Raw genomic sequence first — 14,893 nt, 5'->3', positions numbered from 1 at the left:
CATATATATATATATATATATATAATTCTAGGTGCAAGCTTGTCCCCAGCATCTTCTCCTAAATCTGCTGAAGCACCAGGTTTGGCCACTCCTGTGAATGAGCCAGCATCAGCACCATCTGTCAAGAGTGTAGTAGCATCGGCATTGTTCCCTATTTCAGCTAGATCCTTTCTTGTATTCCTTTTATCTTTATTCTCAGTCCTTTGAGCCATTTCTAGTTCCATTTTTATACACATGAGGGACTATTTTTATGTTTGTTGAGTTTTACTACTACACTTAAGAGCTTTTCTCATTTTATGTGTAACTTGAAGTTAGATAAAATTGAAAATTTATCGTGTGACTACTTAATAGCCGGTTTTTAAACTACGAATAAATCATTTTTAAAAAAATAGATATTTAAAAATAACCAAATTTTAACTAATTTTGAGAAAAAGTCGATTTTAAAATTGATTTTTTTAAATCGGTTGCATAAAAAAAATCGTTTATTTAACCATAACCAGTTTTATAATTGGTTTTATAACCGATTTTAAACCAAATAATGGATTTAGTTATAAATCCAAATTCATATATTAGTTTTTAAATGGATATGGTTTGGTTTTTTTAAAAAACCAATCATGCACAGCCTTACATGATAGGGTAGAGACTTGATAGGATAAGAAACAGGATAGAGACAAGATATGATATGTACATGATAAGGAGTTATCGTGTCATGTGTTTGATGTGCACATGATAACAAACTTGATATGATTTATATTGTGATAAAATGACAAATTTGTCCTTATAATCTATTTAATTTTTTTCTTTCAAAATAACATTCATATATTTTTTTTATAAATAAATAAAAATACTATAAAAATGTAAATAATTTATAACGTAATTTTTTATACTTGAAAAATTAAAAAATGATAAAAACATATATTATTAAAATTTCCAACACATTGTATCAAATTAAAACTAACGACTACATTGTAGCAATAAAGTATCATAAATAATAATATATTATCTTACATGTTTCAACAAACCATATAAAATAAACCAACAAAAGTAAAATGTATTAAAGTTAGATAAGTAAAATCAAGTACAAAAATAGAACTAGTAGATCAACGACTTAACAAATGCAAGACGATCAACATCATCACAACCCCAAAATATGTGCAAGCGGCGTGGCACATATAATATTTTGTCTGCTGCAGCAAAACGCTCTTTTCTATTAGCTGCATTTCCTTCAACTCATTCATAATGTTTCTTGAATCACCAAACACATCTTTACAAACATCTAGACAATTTGCAGTTTCACCCAATCGTTCTAAACTTTTTTCAAACCAATTCCCAAAAAAAATTCCTAACTCAGAAATACCATTAGCAATAATATGTGCTCCTTTGTTTCTTCTATTTGATTGAATTTCCACTTGGTCATTCTTTCTCCTAGATTGTGATTGACAAAGAAATGGGGATTGAGTAATTTCTACTTCAAGTTGTTCATCATTAATTAGTTCTACCTCTTTTTTATCTATGTCTTCGACATTATCAGCAGAGGGAACACCCCCTTTTACCACTAGCACGATATTTCCCAAAAACACGAACTAGCTTATCAAAGAGTGGAATTGGAGCACGACAGTGGCAGTGGAGAGGGAGACGAGAGCGATAGTGGAGAAGGGGATGGAGAGGAAAACACGATGGAGAGGGATGAGGAGAGAAACATGACAAGTTGTAAGTGAAGACGACAAGTTGAGAGTGGAGAAATGTGAGTAGGAAAGGACAAAAATAAGAAAATATTTATTAACCTTTATCAGAATGGAAAAGGATTATTCTAACCTACCTTAAATTCAGGATTAGAAAATAAGGCTAAAACAAGATATGTTAAAAAAAATTGATTACCGTATCATATCTGATTGGTGCATATCCTATGTCTAATTATCTTGGCCATCAAACGGGCCATGAACTCTAAATTTATTTATGTTAAATGGTTTGTATTACTTGATATTGATGTGGCAATAGTGTTTCTTTTTTTCAAAAATGAAAGTATATCACCTAAATGATTTCTTATTGCTTATCTACTCTATAAGACGAAACTACATGTCTTTTCATGTTCCCTTTAGAATGAGAGATTTGATTCTCCAACATGTCATTTTTTAGATAAATAGTTGAGGATTGCTAATTGTCTACATGAGCCTCCTAATCATTTATGTGTGTTTGGTGTTATTGTGAAATCTTGCAAACTTCTACTTAATTTATATACAAACTATAATTTTAGTTTTGTTAGTTGACACATAATTTTGTCCGCTACTTTAATATTTTTAATAAATATATTAAAAATTAAAAATAAATAATAAATAATAATGATAAAAATAAATAGTTAGACCTTTAAGTTTTAGAAAATCATTGATGTGTTTGATTTCTATTTGCCTCTGATTCCTTTTCAGAAATTTTCACTATTTTCTAAAATATAGAAAGAAAGAAAAACAAGCGTGTTTAATTGGATGAAAATAAATTGATTGATGGTAATAAAAATCATTATAATGGTCATCATTTAAATGAAAAGAAAACGAAATGAAATAAATCAATGATAAGAAAAATCAGTATAATGGTGATCAGTTGAATAAAAAAGAAACAAAAAAAAAACGAATAAGAATTAGTATAATGGTGGTCAATTAAATGAAAAGAAACCGAAAAAAATATATTAATGGTAATCAATTGGAAATTATTTTTTTGTCTTTTGTAATCTACACCCAAAAAGTCTATAAATAGTCGACAATAAGAGTAGAATGGGGAGCACCATTTGAGAGCACAGAAAGAAAAAAAATGAGAGAGATTAATAGGTACAAGACGAGAAAACCAATTCTATCATTTTCTTATTGTTTTCTCTAATTTTCTGCTTATTAGTCTTTGTATTGCATCCTTTAAAATAAATATTTTTTTTTCTTTCTATTTTTTCTGTTTATACAAAATTAAACTCTTATATTAAGCTTTCATTTTTTTTTTAAAGTTACTTACTCCTAAAATTGTTTTCTTTGCAATACAAAATAATAAATAAAATATATAACTAATTGATGTTTATAAACCAAGAAAACAACGTTCACCCTATTGTAATATAATAGAAAACTCATATTACGTCTTTATCAAATAAGTAAATAAAATCATAACAACTGATAAATGATTTTTCCCTTAGGATTATAATTAATGGTCGCTGCTGCCGGATGAAATTCAGGCTCGCTCGCCGCGCCATATCACTCACCCCCAATCGTTGGTGGTCTTTGTGTCGCGAAAGATTAGACAACGTACGAGAAAATCCTTCAACAGTTGCTTCACTGTCGCGCCCATCTGTCTCGTTCACATACTGTCACGTTACGTTGTTTTCTAACAAAAACTAATTTTTCTTTATTTTAAAACAAAAATAGAAGATATAATCCATGAACAAATATCTCACTTTTTTCTCGTTATTATTATTATTATTATTATTATTATTAATATTATTATTATTATTACTATTTTTTATTTTTTGATACTTATATAAATAAAAAATAAAAAATTAACAATAAAAATCAGACAAGACATAAATACTTTCTACCCAAGAACTACGTGTGTTTTGATTTCTCTATTGCACTTGATGAAACGCAGGAGCAAGGTTTTCCCTTGTCAAACCAAATTAATAAAAAATATTTTTTTTTCTTTTAATAATGTAAATAATTTATTTTCTTTTTTTTATTATTCTTTTAGGGGGTAAAATAAATAATTAAATAAATAAATAATTTGGTTACAATTAATTATAGAGTAACCGTTTTAACGGACGATGTAGGGTAATATTATTTTCTCTATTCGTAATCGGCTCCCGAATCCATTTTTTTTTTGTTCAAAAACTTTATTTTAGGTTTTATCTAATTTTCCCTTTTAAAAAAATAAAATTGGTGGCAACTTCTTTTTTTTCGCAGACAAACCGGACGTTTTTTTGTTCAAAAACTTTATTTTAGGTTTTATCTAATTTTCCCTTTTAAAAAAATAAAATTGGTGGCAACTTCTTTTTTTTCGCAGACAAACCGGACGCAACAACTAGCGACTCCACTACTGGGGACTTTTGAGAGTCAAGCCCAGTTTAATTAATTGTATATAATTATTTTATTTATATTACCCCTATTGTTTTATTTGTTTTGTTATATTGTGAATATAATCATATGTGTTTTGTAAATTTATTCTCATTGTGACGATTTTTTTATTTTATTTTATTTATTTTTCTATACTCTACCCTAACACAACTCACACACTAATGAGTGAGCTATATACCCGGGCTGAGTGCAAACCAAAGATAAATTAGATATTGTGTAATGATAATCTTTTGGATGTACATGCTATTTGGTTGTCCTGAAAGTCTCACCTAGAGTTGATCTTTTCTAAAATATTTCTATTTTAATAGTTTACCTATTAATTGGATTAATATTTTAGAATTGAGTTGTGTGCTCTTGGAGACAATTTAGAACTATAGAGCCACCCATAGGAAAGGTTCACAATAAAAAATCATCAAATAAGAAAAGAACCATGTAGGACACATGTATATATGAAAAAAATCTACCATATCTATATCTCATATTCATCATAATGCATCGCATGTTGCATATTTTATTTCATTTTGCAACATGTTGTTTTTCTTTTTCTCCTCATTTTTTTAAGAAAAATTAATTGCATATTAAGAGGTAGTAAAATGTTTCAGTTAAATACATAATCATTGCATTCACCTTTTTTTTTTTACATTCTCATAAAATTTTCCTTCAAAAAAAATAAAAAATAGCAACAACAAAAGAGTATCACGACACGCTTACCGAACATGTTCTCTGACTAAAATAATTGATTAATTGAAGCATACAAAGATTATCTGAATCAACTGAAAGACTTTGTGGCTAAAAATTTGGAAATCTTATAAACCCTTGATACTTGAAATCACGGGAATACTTCATGAAAAAAAGTATATCATGAAGAACTCATGTTTACCCCTTGATTTCTTAAGCCTAACAATTTTTTACCTTTTAGTTTACTTTTTGGTCTACCTCAAGTCATTTGTCCACATGATTTGAACCTGATACTAATGAGATTCAACTTCGTCCTCCACCCCCTACTCTTGGGTCATGGACATACTTTTTTGGTTTTTTGCCACAGGTGAACCTCTAGAAGTTGGGTCGTCTATGTTGAACTTTCATCACAATCGCTTATTACTTTGATGCCATGAAAAAATTCATCAATCTAAAGAAAAATGTTAAATCTTGTATAAACCTTTAAGGACAATAGAAAATAAAACCTCGATAAAGCTTATGTTGAAGACATTGACGATGTTGCATATAGTTACTGAGTTTATCCAAAGCACCGATAATATTGCTAACTATAAAGTCTTACGATACTTTTTTATATTGACACACTCTTGTTTCCTTAATATTATGAATATCGATAAATGCATTTTGTTGTCTCTTCCTTTCCATCCCTTATTGCTTCCTTAATATTATGAATATCGATAAATGCATTTTGTTGTCTCTTCCTTTCTATCCCTCGTATATTTAGCCATTTCTTTTTTAATATTATTTTCCTTTCTCCTATTCTAACCATGTACTGTACATATTTGGAAGTAGTTCATTCATAAATAAGTTTGTTAAGATTTCATTACATAATTTTAGTCATGCTATTAATTCCACTAAAGGGGATGAGAACGATAAAAATAAAATCCATTATTTGGATGGACCTCAATATGTTGGGACATGCAGTTAACGCCATGCTAATCCAATAGAAAGGTCGTTTTATCTTTATCATTATCTAATTGTACTTTGAATATACCAATCACATGGAGGAATTTGAAGTTTGTATCATGACTATTCTAGCCGCCTACAAATCAAAAGTGAAATGTTGAAAGCATATGAGGATTTGACCTAATCATCAACTTGTTGAATCAAGAATGTGAAATTTGGAATAAGAAGATGATCATTATATGTACATGTTAGACAAATGTCTAAAAATTTGAAGTCATTTTCCATCATGTCCCTCAACAATATAATCAACTAGTTGATGTTCTAGCCGTTTTATCTTCATTGTTATAAGAAAGTCATGATGAAGAATAGTCACTCACAAGAATGAAAGTCACGACCATCCTGCTTACTATCAAATGTAAAAGAAAAACTAGATAGAGAATTCTCGTACCAAATATTATCTCGTAACAGTGGAACACTCTCCCTGAGAATCAGACTATAATTAGGGCACCCCTTTTATTCTTATTATATAGAATAAAGGCAGTGCGACCCAATCAAACAAAAATCCCCTTATCAAGAGTAATGATCTGTGTTGACCAAATTGAATTCAATTCAAGAAAAGTGTTGACTACCTCATTTCAAGGACAATTATTTCAAAAGATCTTAAAAGAAGAACATATGAACTTCAGAGCTTCAAAAGAAAGAATTAGCGCTCAAGAAGATTTCAAATATCTAAAAGGACTAGCATGACAAGTGGACTCCCAAATATGAGCCCCAATACCATAAAAAATACATTCAAGTGTGGCTTTAATCCACACCAATATGGATTGAGAAGACTTATCACTACTTGCACACATTGATGCTTCAAAAAAGTATTACATCTAAATGAAGACCCGCTAGGTTGAAAATCTAAAAGGACGGCCTAGGCAAAAATTAGGGTATAAAATAATAATAATAATAATAATAAAATAATAATAAAATAATAATAATAATAATAATAATAATAATAATAATAATAATAATAATAATACCCACTAGGTTGAAAACCTGAAAGGGCGACCTAAGCAAAAATTAGGGTACAAAAAAAATAATAAATACCCGCTAGGTGGAAAACCTGAAAGGGCAACCTAGGCAAAAATTAGGGTACAAAAATGAGTAAAGACCTACTAGACTGATAATTCAAAAGGACAACCTAGGAAAAATTTATGATACAAAGTCGAATAAAGACCTGTTAGGCCAAAAAATCGAATGGCTGACCTAGGCGAAAATGAATGAAGACCTATTAGGTCCAGAACCCAGAAGGGCGACCTAGACCCACAAAAAAAAAAATAGAATGAAGAAGTTATAAAGGAAAATGAGCAAATAATATGGCTTACACAGATCAAAGTGGAAGCAATATATTTCGAAAGGTTGTGAACATAAATTGGGGCAAGTCATATCCTCCTAAGTGGGTTAATAACACGATTGAAATTATGGTATGAGTTATTAGTACACTTCTTTTATGAAATACTACTAATAAATTAGGTCATTTACCCATATGAGGTCACCTTATCTTCTTCTCTTCCAATGAATCGTTCTTTTTTGTACCATATATTTTCTCACTAAATATCATCGTCTAAACTAATTTCTTGAGTTATGAATCTTTTTGTCAAAATGCATTTTTTATGATAATCATATGTTGGGGCACAAGAGGTGTGAATGTTAAGAGGCCAAAACTAGTATGATGTCTTTACACATAAGACAGTGGCAATTAGAGATGTAGTCGAAGATGTAACAAAAATCACTTTCAAGATCAAAAGGACAATCACCATTATTTATTCGAAGTTGAGCATATTTTTCATCCATGAACCCGTGGATCATGTTCGTAAGGAGGTGAAAGAAATATAAAAAAATTGTAAAAAAATTGATTGAAAAAGATTGAAAAAAAATGATGAAAATGAAGCAAAATGTTAATTCGTCAAATGCATTCATGACATTTCATATTTTCAATAATGTATAAATTTAAAGTCGGGACGCTGATCCACACCCTATGAATTAAAAGATGGGAAACTGGCCCACACTCTAATTTAAAGTCGGGATGACTGACCTGCACACTCTAATTTAAAAGCCAAGATGACTTTCCGTTACCTCACATTGATATTCTAGTTGACAATGTGGCCCGCATTCGCTCTTCGCTTTTATGGATCGTTTCTCTAGATATAATCAAATTAAGATGGCAGTCGAAGATATGGAAACAATTACTTTCATCACCCATTAGGGAACATTTGGTTACAAAGTAATGCCTTTTGGTCTGAAGAATGTTGGCGCAACCTACCAAAGAGCTATGGTAGCCTTGTTCCATGACATGATACATAAAGAGGTAGAAGTTTATGTAGGTGACACGGTTTCTAAGTCACAAACAGAAGAAAAACATGTTATTGATCTAAAGGAACTCTTCGAAAGACTTAGAAAGTTTAAGCTAAAGCTTAATATCTCCCAAAAAAAAAAATTCATACCTATCACATCACGTTTGTGTTTTGATTGTACCAACAATATGGCAGAATATGAAGCTTCTGCCATGGTAATTTTGGTGGCTATGGAATCAAAAGTGAAAGTTCTGGAAGTATATGGTGATTCAGCCCTAGTCATTAATCAACTTAACCAAGAATGAGAAACTCGAGATAAGAAGTTAATACCTTATTATACCTACATAAAAGAATTGTCTTCAGAATTTGACAAAATCATTTTTCACCATGTCCCTCGAGAAAACAATCAATTGGCTGATATTTTGGCTACTTTATCCTCAATGTTCCAAATAAGTCGAAATGATGAAATCCCATCAATTAAAACGAAGAGTCGAGATCATCCTGCCTACTGCCACATAATGGAATATGAAACCGACTGGAACCTGTGGTATCACGACATCAAACATTATCTTATAAATAGAGAATATCCTCTCGAAATATTGGAGAACGAGAAAAAAACTCTGAGACAGTCAACCGCAAGTTTTTTCGTGAACAAAAATATTTTGTATAAGAGGAATCACGATATGGTACTCCTCAGATGCATTGATATCAATGAGGCGTAAGAAATTCTACAAGATATCCACGATGGCTCTTATCGGATCCATATGAATCGATACGCCATGTCTAGAAAGATTCTTTGGGTCAGGTATTATTGGCTCACCCTAGAAAAAGATTTTTTTAATTATGTAAAAAATACCATAAGTGTCAAATATATGTTGATTGTGACACCCTAAACCCCAAAATAATATATATTAAAATTTATACTAGATTTATTTTTGTTTTACATACGCAGCGGATAAAGAAAATATGTTTCCAAGAAAATAAAAACTTTTATAACTAATTTAGGATATCATTACTCAAAAATCAAAAGGAACACTTTGAACCCTTTTTCTCCTATAAAATAGTATAATCTCAATAAGCTTGTTGTAAGTATAATTACTTAATTTAATTCTAAAAACTTACTAGTACTAAGGTTTTCATATAAAAAGTTATTTGTAATTACATATGTAAAATATAAATTACAACTCATAATTCTCGGTATCACCTATCAGAGCGGAGTTTCTCCCAAACTTGAACTTCAAAACTCATTAACCTGTAACAACTGCGATTTCCCAAACGCATGGCCAAGCCAGTCAAACACAAACAATGAAGGAGGTGAGTTTTGAAATCATGATGATAATATAATACAAGTAAGAAGAACACGCAAACAATCTTAATAGAACCGTATCATTACACAAACATTCCTCAAGAAAATATCACATTAAAAAGTCAAAATCACTCAAGGAAAATCAATACATTTCACTATAACATCAAATCGTCTAAGAGGAATTATCACCACACACGATACATATTAATCACAACAAAACAATCACAATAAAAAGCAATGATATGCATGAGCTTAGACTCTACTTCACAATGTGGTAACATTCTAACTTTGAAGTACTTGGTTAGAAGGCTTGATACTATTCCACCATTCCGGTGGACGGACAATTCAAATTGGCCTTGTCCTCATAGATCCCTTCAACTCAACCCGAGACACCTATACGCGACAGTCGAGGTAAACATGTGTTGCGTGGTAGCTCCTGACATTTGGAGTGCTACCTCCAAGTCACCTAGGAATTCCCCACCCGAATACCTCCAAGGTCTAACAATCTTGTCTTAAGGTTTGACAACAGACCGTCACGATCAGGCTCATTCAATTGTACTTCCCCGGAATCACTAGACTTGTCAGACCCTACCTATATGATGACAAAATAATCTCCACTTCACAAATTCTCAATATTTATTTTATCCCCTCGTTGGTATATGATACTCCATTAAAACAGTCATCTCAAACACAAATTGAAATCACCATTATTTCATAAACTATGGTGTTAATTCAATATTCTCATCACAGTTTATAACATCACTATCATTAATCATACATCATCATCATCACATAAACTCATCACAAATTTATAGCATCACTATCATCAATCAAACATCATCACATAAACTTATCACAAATTTATAACATCACAATTATTAATCATACATCATCACCTTACATAAAATTATCACAACACATCCATCTTTTGTTATCACATCACATAAACTCATTTAATCACACATATATATAAATTTAATTCGACACCCAATATCACAATAATATCAATATCACATATTTTAAAGAAATTAAATCAATCCACACCTTATAAATATTTCTATTCTATATTTTAATCTCACAATTTTCATATTTGCACATTAGTTAATTTATCCCTCAAAGGGCTACTGCCATTCGTAGCGAGCCCCAGATGAATCATTGGGAAATACGGTTTTCCCGTTCATCTCACAATATATTATACTCATGAATTCAAACACTCTCTTACTCCTTACCTTATTTCGATGCTTTCACACACAAATGCGGTTCCACGAGAAAACAACTTTTGTTCTTTGACTCTTTATCCTTCAATTGATCTAACTCGACAGTTTATGGGTAAACGTCAAACTTAAATTATGCGAAGACACTCTAAAAACCAATTTGTTATTGAGATTACTCATTTAGTCCAATATGTATAAAAGTAGCACATCATCTAAAACACCCATATAACGAAAACTAATCATGAAATTTATCAACATGTATTCTAAAATAATTTTAACACCAAATTAATTATTTAAAATAATATTTAATTAATAAAATAGTTTATTATAAAATTTAGGGTGTTACATTGATAATATCCACGCCCCACCAATGCCCATGAAGACTCTTTCAGCGCCCTGGTCATTCTCAATGTGGGGCATAGACGTCATCAGAATAATCGAATCGAAAACATCAAATGGACATCGCTTCATCTTTGTGGCAATTGATTACTTTACAAAATGGTAGATCCAACTTCATACTCCAATGCAACCAAAAATGTGGTAGTCAAATTCATAAAAAGGGAATTAATATGTCGTTATGGCCTGCCAAGCAAGATCATTACTGACAATGCCACAAACCTGAATAACAAAATGATGGATGAATTGGGTGCCACCTTTAAAATTCAACACCACAAATCGTTGTCGTACAGACCAAAAATGAATGGCGCAGTTGAAGCAGCAAATAAAAACATCAAAAAAATTATTCAGAAAATGGTTATAACATACAAAGATTGGCATGAGATGTTGTCATTTGCACTACACGGGTATCACACTTCGATACGCACTTCAACTGGGTCAACCCCTTTTTCCCTAGTATATGGGATGGAGGTTGTGCTACCCATTGAAATAGAAATCCCTTCGCTAAGAGTATTAATGGAAGCCAAACTAGAGGAGTCAAAATGGGTACAAACACCTTTTGATCAATTGAATTTAATTGAAGAAAAAAGGTTGGCGGCCTTATGCCATGGGTAATTATATTATAAAAGACTGAAAAAAGTGGACTAGAAAAAAATACGTCCTCGAGAATTCCGGGAAGGAGACCTGGTGCTAAAAAAGATCTTACCCATTCAAAAGGATTATCGTGGGAAATGGACCCCTAACTATGAGGGCCCATACGTCGTGAAGAAAGCTTTCTTAGGTGGAGCTTTGATCCTTACGAATATGAATGGAAAATATTTAGCCCTCCCTGTAAACTCAAACGCCGTAAAAAAGTATTATGCTTAAATAATGAATACCCGCTATATTGAAAACCTGAAAGGGGCAACCTAAGCAAAAATTAGAGTACAAAAAAATAATAATGAATATCCGCTAGGTTGAAAACCTGAAAAGGCGACCTAGGAAAAAATTAGGGTATATACTAAAATAAAACCGCTAGGTTGAATATCTTAAATGGTAACCTAGGCAAAAATTAGGGTACAAAAAAAAATATCCGCTAGGTTGAAAACCTAAAAGGGCGACCTATGCAAAAATTAGGGTACACAAAAAATATCTGCTGGGTTGAAAGCCCGAAAGGGAGGCCTGAGAGAAGAAGGAAAACAACAACAACAACAAAAACATAGAATATATACTTGAAAGGATAGTATCAACAATATGGATCAGATTATGGCATGAGAAGTTAGTACGGTCTACCTTTGAATTACTAGTAACCAAGTCGGATCTTCCACCCATTTCTTTTGTTTTATCTTATGTATATTCTTTTTTTACGACGAATATTGAATCTCAATATGTTGATATATATTGTTATCGGCTTTATAATTTAACTCTCTTTCCTGAATGCACCTTATGATTATCATGTATTGGAAAGTAAAACATATAACATACCTCAATATAATGAAATCGGCTATAGTATAGGTTTTTTGCAGTACAAGGCAGACGGCAACATGAGATCCAACTTAAGATCACAATATTAATTCTTCAAAAAAAAAAAAAAAAGAGAAAAAAAAAAAGAAAGGGAAAAAATAGAAGAGGACAAAAGAGATATCAAAGATATCAAGTTCAAGAAAAAAGTATAAGTGTTTTTTCTCATTCATATTTGAATGGCCGTGTCAAATAAAAATATTAATAAAAACCAAAATATTCATTCATTCATCGATTCATGACATTTTATAAATTTAAAGCCGAGAAAACGACCCGCATGTTGAAGCTGGGAAAACGACTCGCACCTGAAGTCGAGAAAATGACCCGCATTTTGAAGCCGGGAAAACAACTCGCACCCCGAAGCCGAGAAAATGACCCACATGTTGAAGCCGGGAAAACGACTCACATCTGAAGCCGAGAAAATGACCCACATGTTGAAGCCGGGAAAACGACTTGCACCTGAAGTCGAGAAAACGACCCACATGTTGATGTCGGGAAAACGACTCGCACCCGAAGCCGAGAAAATGACCTGCATGTTGAAGTCGGGAAAACGACTCGAACATGAAGCCGAGAAAACGTCCCGTATGTTGAAGTCGGGAAAATGACTCGCACTCGAAGCCGAGAAAACCACCTGCATGTTGAAGCCCGAAAAACGAATCGAACCCGAAGCCAAAAAAACGACATGCATGTTGAAGCCGGGAAAACGACTCACATCTGAAGCCGAGAAAATGACCCGCATGTTGAATTCGGGAAAACGATTCGAACTCGAAGCCGAGAAAATGACCCGTATGTTGAAGTCGGGAAAACGACTCGCACCCGAAGCGGAGAAAACCACCTGCATGTTGAAGCCGGGAAAACAAATCAAACCCGAAGCCAAAAAAACGACATGCATGTTGAAGCCGGGAAAATGAATTGCACCCAAAACCGAGAAAACAACCCGCTTGTTGAAGTCGGGAAAATGACTCGTACTGAAGCCAAGAAAATTATCCGCATCTTGAAGACGGGAAAATGACTCGCACCCAAAGTTGAGAAAACGACCAGTATCTTGAAACTGGGTAAAAGACTTGCAAAAATCATATTCAGAAAAAATTAGAGTTGTCATCTATACTTATCACTTACTTAGATTCTCAAAGTAAATTGGCTTAATTGCAGTTTTGGTCCCTCTATTTTAGCTGAATCACGAAAGTAGTCCCCCCATTTTGTTTCTCCCCAGTTTTGGTCCCCCAAACAGAATTTTGGTCCAAAACTTGATGAAATTTCATTTTTTAAAGTCGTACTACACTATTTATGATCATAGATTTCAGGTATAATTGTTACAAATGAAATCTTGAGGCATGGTGTGACTTAAATAAATACAAAAAAAATGAAATTTCATCAAGTTTTGGACCAAAATTCTATTTGGGGGACCAAAACTGGGGAGAAACAAAATGGGGGGACTACTTTCGCGATTCAGCTAAAATAGGGGACCAAAACTGCAATTAAGCCAAGTAAATTCTAAGTAAAGAGGGGCAACTGTTGACACCTAATGTTGTCTGCTACTTTAAGAATTTTAATAAATATATTAAAAAAAATAAAGATAAAAATAATAATAAAAATAAATAGTTAGACCTTTAAATTTTAGAAAATCATGAATGTGTTTGGTTTTTGTTTGCCTCTATTTCCTTTTCAGAAATTTTCACTATTTTCTAAAATTTATCAACAACAAAAAAAACAAACATATTTAAAAGAATGAAAATAAATGAATTGATGGTAATAAAAATCATTATAATGGTCATCATTTGAATGAAAAGAAATGAATCAATGATAATAAAAATCAATATAATGGTGATCAATTGAATAAAAAAGAAACCGAAAAAAACGAATCAATGGTAATAAGAATCAGTATAATGGTGGTCAATTAAATAAAAATAAACCGAAAAGAAACAGATTAATGATAATCAATTGACAATTATTCTTTGTCTTTTGTAATCTACACCAAAAAAGTCTATAAATAGTCGACAACAAGAGTAGAATGGGGAACACAATTTGAGAGTCCAGAAAAAATAAAAAGAGAGATTAATAGGTAAAAGAGGATAAGAGAATCTGATCTAGAGAAAATCAATCCAACATAAAACCAATTCAACACTAAGGTATCACTTTCTTATTGTTTTCTCTAATTTTCTGCTTATTATTCTTTGCATTGCATCATTTTAAAAAATATTTTTTTTCTTTCTATTTTTTCTGTTTATAAAAAATTAAACTTATATGTGAAGCTTTCATTTTTTGTTAAAGTTGTTTATTCCTAAAATTGTTTTCTTTGCAACACAAAATAATAAATAAAAATATAACTAATTGATGTTTATAAACCAAGAAAATATATTTCACCCTATTGTAATATAATAGAAAACTCATATTACGTCTTTATTAAATAAC

This window comes from Cicer arietinum, chromosome 2, assembly GCF_000331145.2.
Source record: "Cicer arietinum cultivar CDC Frontier isolate Library 1 chromosome 2, Cicar.CDCFrontier_v2.0, whole genome shotgun sequence".
NCBI lineage: Eukaryota > Viridiplantae > Streptophyta > Magnoliopsida > Fabales > Fabaceae > Cicer > Cicer arietinum.
The sequence above is the reverse complement of the archived record's forward strand: the minus strand, read 5'-3'. Positions refer to the sequence as shown.